The sequence below is a fragment of the Hylobates moloch genome, unplaced genomic scaffold, assembly GCF_009828535.3.
Source record: "Hylobates moloch isolate HMO894 unplaced genomic scaffold, HMol_V3 SCAFFOLD_5, whole genome shotgun sequence".
In the NCBI taxonomy this organism is placed as follows: domain Eukaryota; kingdom Metazoa; phylum Chordata; class Mammalia; order Primates; family Hylobatidae; genus Hylobates; species Hylobates moloch.
Genome location: NW_026652280.1, coordinates 30,103,669 through 30,109,668, shown reverse-complemented (window position 1 = coordinate 30,109,668; position 6,000 = coordinate 30,103,669).

Here is a 6,000-nt window from a genome sequence, read left to right as displayed (position 1 = left end):
AAATCGCTTGAGCCCGGGAGGTTGAGACTTCAGTGAGCCATAATTTCACCATTGCACTCCATCCTGGGCAACAGAATGAGACACTGTCTCAAAAAAAAAAAAAAAAAAAAAGAACCCAAACTACCTAACTAAAAAGCCATGGACACTACTATGCAGCCATTGTAAAGAATGCTATGGATGCATATTTATTTGAAAGCATTTTCATGATACATTGAGTGGAAACATATATAGTATCAAATTTTCATAAGTGAATTATATTAGGTTGGTGCAAAACTAATTGTGGTTTTGCCACTTAAAAGTAATATATTTATATTAATATATTAAGTGATATATTAATATAACATGTAATATAATGTTTACTATAATATTTATAATACCTATGTATATGTGCTAGTGGAAAAAAGACAAATAATATTAACAATATTGCAACTTTGGATAATGAGATCGTGTATGGTTAAAATTAGCTTTTCTCTATGTTTTCTAATTTTTCTGCAAGGAATATGAAGTACATATACAATTTTATTTTAAAATTAGAGCAAAAAGAGACTCAAGGCTGGGCGTGGTGACTCGTGCCTGTGATCCCAACACTTTGGGAGGCCGAAGCAGGCAGATCACCTGAGGTCAGGAGTTTGAGACCAGCCTGCCCATCATGGCGAAACCCCGTCTCTACCAAAAATACAAAAATTAGCCAGGTGTGGTGGCATGCGCCTGTAGCCCCAACTACTCGGGAGGCTGATGCAGGAGAATCACTTGAACCCAGACGGTGGAGGTTGCCATGAGCCGAGATCATGCCCCTGCACTCCAGCCTAGGCGACAGAGCCAGATTCTGTCTCAAAAAAATTAAAAAATAAAAAAGAGACTCAGCCATGAAAACCAAACTCAAAATATTTTTTAATATTGCCTGGCACACAGTCTACTTTCCCCAGACTGACTCAGCAACAGTTATGAGCATCTCCTCAGAACTGGCTTTATAGACCAAGAAGCAAAATATTTTATTTTAAGGGGATCCTATTAGTGAAATTTTACAACTTCTCCCTTTGGTCATTTTTGGATGACTTGAAATAAACAGTCTTGCCTGTGTTCCTAGGCAAATGTTATAATGTTGCTAGGCAAATGTCATAAATCAGAAGATAAGATCAGGAATATTTTTTACTACATAGGAAACATGAGTTAGAGTAGCAGTCCTTATGCAACTTTTTTGTACATGTAATGTGCAAATTATTATCCTTGGACACCAACTTTCAAAACTGCCTGCAGAAGTATGATGGCCAGGCGTGGTGGCTCACGCCTGTAATCCCAGCACTTTGGGAGGCCGAGGTGGGCGGATCACCTGAGTTCCAGAGTTCAAGATCAGCCTGGCCAACATGGTGAAACCCCGTCTCTACTAAAAATACAATATATATATATATTTATATTAGCCAGGCATGGTGGTGCAGGCCTGCAGTCCCAGCTACTCAGGAGGCTGAGGCAGGAGAATCACTTGAACCTGGGAGGCAGAGGTTGCAGTGAGCCAAGACTGCCCCACTGCACTCCAGCTTGGGCGACAGAGTGAGACTCCATCTCAGAAAAAAAAGAAGTATTATGATAACTTTGACTGACTTGACAACTTCAGTGTCTAGTTGGTACAGGAACAGCAATAGAAAAGCTATGAAATCCTTCCACTAAATCCAATAGGATATCCTGGACTGCCTCCTGTAATTGAAAAAGGCAATAGTGGAATGCCTGATGAAACCTAAATGAAGTTTAGAGTTTAGTTAACAGTATTGTACCAGTGCTGATTACCTAGTTTTGACAAATGATGCTATGGTTATATAAAATGTTAACATTAAGGAAAGCTGGGTGATGGATAAACAGTAACTCTCTACACCTTGCAACTGTTCTTATTACTAAATATTACATTATTCCACATGGTGGACAGAATACTTTTTTTTTTTTTTTTTTTGAGACTGAGTTTCACTCTTGTTGCCAAGGCTGGAGTGCAATGGCACAATCTCAGCTCACTGCAATCTCCGCCTTCCAGGTTCAAGCAATTCTCCTGCCTCAGCCTCCTGAGTAGCTGGGACTAAAGGCGCGGGGCACCACGCTGATTAAAAATTAGCCCAGTTGGGCCGGGCGCAGTGGCTCACGCTTGTAATCCCAGCACTTTGGGAGGCCGAGGCAGGCGGATCACGAGGTCAGGAGGTCGAGACCACGGTGAAACCCCGTCTCTACTAAAAATACAAAAAAATTAGCCGGGCGTGGTGGCGGGCGCCTGTAGTCCCAGCTACTCGGAGAGGCTGAGGCAGGAGAATGGCGTGAACCCGGGAGGCGGAGCTTGCAGTGAGCCGAGATCGCGCCACTGCACTCCAGCCTGGGCGACAGAGCGAGACTCCGTCTCAAAAAAAAACAAAACAAAACAAAAAAAATTAGCTGGGCTCTCTACCAAAAAAAATAGCTGGGCATAATGGTGCACACTTGTAGTTCTAGCTACTTGGGAGTCTGGAGCGGGAGGATTGCTTGAGCCCAGGAGATCACGGCTGCAGTAAGCCATGATCATGCCACTGCACTCCAACCTGGGCAACTGAGAGAGACCCTGTCTCTAAAAAAAAAAATACCAAACCAGGGCTAGGTGCGGTGGCTCACACCTGTAATCCCAGCACTTTGGGAGGCCAAGGCAGGCAGATCACGAGGTCAAGAGATTGAGACCATCCTGGCCAACATGGTGAAACCCCGTCTCTACCAAAAATACAAAAATTCACTGGGCGTGGTAGCATGTGCCTGTAGTCCCAGCTACTTGGGAGGCTGAGGCAGGAGAATTGCTTGAACCCAGGAGGCAGAGGTTGCAGTGAGCCAAGACTGCATCACTGCACTCCAGCCTGGCAACAGAGTGAGACTCCATCTCAAGAAAAAAACAAAAACAAAACAGAACAACAACAACAAATAGTTAATAATGTATCAGAAATACTTAACCTATGGCAGGCACTGCTCTAAAATTTTACAGCCAGGTGCATTGGCTCACGTCTGTAATCCCAACACTTTGGGAGGCTAAGGTGGGTGGATTGTTTGAGCCCAGGAGTTTGAGACCAACCTAGGGAACAGAGGGAGATCTCATCTGTATTTAAAAATAAATAAACACATAATGTAAACGAAAACGGAAAAAAAAAGTTTTAGATCTATTAAACTCACTTAGTGGTCATTAGGGATCTTCAGAATAAGTAATAAGAAGATTAGAAGGCAGAAAAATATGCTCCAGATGACTTGGAAGAAAGGGAACATCGATGTGGGGAGCTGACCTTGCAGCGCACATGCTAAGGAACAGCGAGCAGCTTCTGGGAGCTAAAAGCAGGCCCTGGCTGACTAGGAGGAAAACAGGACTACAAGGAAATGAATTCTGCTGACAACCAGTGAGCTTGGAGGAGGACCCCGAGCCCAGATGAGAACTGCAGACCTGGCCTGCATCCTGATTTTAGCCTGGTGAAGCCCTGAGCAGAGAATCCAACTAGACCATACCAGGACATCTGACCCCTAAAACTGGGAGGTAATAGAGTTGGGTTGCTTTAAGCCCCTACATTTGTGGCAATTTGTTATGCAGCTATAGAAAACCAATGAACCAAGGAATTCTGGAACTACACCTGCTGAATTACCAAGTCAGGAATAAGACCCTTGTGTAAAGTATAGACCTGGGGGAATCTTTGACATTGTTGTCAATGTGTATGGTGCCTTCTTAAATTGGGCAGCGAATGCTTAGCCCCACTGTACACAGCACCCTTGCAGGAAACTTGGCTCATGCCCTGTTACAGCATCTGGGCTACCACTTTTAACCTTTTTAGCCCTTAGTAAAAATCAGAGGATTGGTTTGAACATACCCTAAGGTCCAGACCAGCTCATCGTTTGGAGCATTTGGTATATTTTGTGAATCATCTACCATACGCCGGCCCTTCACAGTTCATCTACAGTTGTTACTTTCTCAATTTCGCCCTCTCCCTTCACTTGAAAAATCTGAAATTTCTTTACATCTTCAATTTAAACTTACTGATATTCAACTCTCTGCCCAAATGCCTTCTGCTCTTTTTCCTCAAACCTACCATGCTGTCAGTTCATAAGAACAAGTTTGCCCGTTGTCTTCTTCTGTTTTCTGTTATTATAACCGAGTATCTGAAACTGGGTAGTTTATAAATCAAATTTATTTCTTAGAATTATGGAGGCTAAGAAGTCCCAGGTCGAGGGGCTGCATCTGGTGAGAGCCCTCTTGCTGGTAAGGACTCTGCAGAGTCCCAAAGCAGTGCAGTACATCACATGGCCAAGTGTGCTAGCTCGGATTTTTTCCTATTTTGTCACCCAGGCTGGACTAGAGTGCCACCATCACAGGTCACTGTGGCCTCAAACTCCTAGGCTCAAGCGATCCTCCCACTTGAGTCTCCTGAGTTGCTGGGTTTACAGGAGGGTCCCACTACACCTAGATTGCTTATTTATTTATTTATTTATTTATTTACTTATTTATTTATTTTTTGAGAAGGAGTTTCGCTCTTGTTGCCCAGACTGGAGTGCAATGGCATGATCTTGGCTCACCGCAACCTCCGCCTCCGCGGTTCAAGCGATTCTTCTGCCTCAGCCTCTCTAGTAGGTGGGATTATAGGCATGCGTCACCACGCCCGGCTAGTTTTGTATTTTTAACAGAGACGGGTTTTTCCGTGTTGGTCAGGCTGGTCTTGAACTCCCGACCTCAGGTGATCCGCCCGCCTCAGCCTCCCAAAGTGCTAGGATTACAGGTGTTAGCCACCGTGCCTGGCGATAGTTTATTCTTAATTTTTTGTAGAGACACTTTCTTTTTTTTTTTTTTTGTGAGAAGGAGTCTTACTCTGTCACCAGGCTGGAATGCAGTGGCGTGATCTCGGCTCACTGCAACCTCCACCTCCGCAGTTCAAGCAATTCTTCTGCCTCAGCCTCCCGAGTAGCTGGGACCACAGGCACATGCCACCACACCTGGCTATTTTTTTTTTTTTTTTTTTTTTTTGTATTTTAGTGGAGACGGGGTTTCACCATGTTGCCCAGGCTGGTCTTGAACTCCTGAGCTCAGGCAATCTGCCCGCCTCGGCCTCCCGAAGTGCTGAGATTACAGGCATGAGCCACTGTGCCCGGTGCCTTTTCCTCTTCTTATAAAAGCTTCCAGTTCCACACCTATGATAACCCGTTAAATCTATTAACCCCCTAATCCATTAATCCATGAGTGAATTAATCTATTCATGAGGGCAGGGCCCTCATGACCCAATTACCTCTTAAAGGCCCTACCTCTCACTACTGCCACATTGGGGATTAAGTTTCAACATGAGTTTTGGAGCAGACATTCAAACTAAAAAACCCATAGTCTTTGCTTCTTTATTAAGGAGCTGTTGCTATGTCAATAAATTTAGCTTTGAGGTTAGAACAAGCAAGTAGCTCCCTATGGAGGAAAGCATAAGAAAACTTCCCTCCATTTCCTCTTTGATTATGACTGAACTAGGCTTAAGATCAGTCCCTGGGCTGGGCGCAGTGGTTCATGCCTGTAGTCCCAGCTACTTGGGAGGCTGAGACAGGAGGATCACTTCAGCCCAGGAGTTTGAGCCTGCAGTGAGCTATGATCGCACCACTGCACTCCAGCCTGGGCAACAGAGTGAGACTCTCTAAAAAATAACAAATGAAAAGATTAGCAGTTGGAGTTTCTTTTTAATCCAGTCATTCTGTCAACATGCCAGTTCTGAATGGTCACTTTAAGGCAGTGCTGAGTCACCTATGTTTCCTAAGAAGGCAGCCTAGTAATGAAAAAAAAGGTGATGAAACTCAAGAGTTTTAGCCTTAAGTAATTACCTGAGAAAATGAGTCTAACTCTAAAATGAGACAGGAAATGCAGTTAAAATTCATAAAGCAAAAATAAGTTGTTGAAAAGTAGGTAAATTAAAAAGTCATGATACAAGGTTAGCAAAATTAACTTTATTATTTTTTTTTTTTTTGAGACAGGGTCTTGCTCTGTTGCCCTGGCTGGAG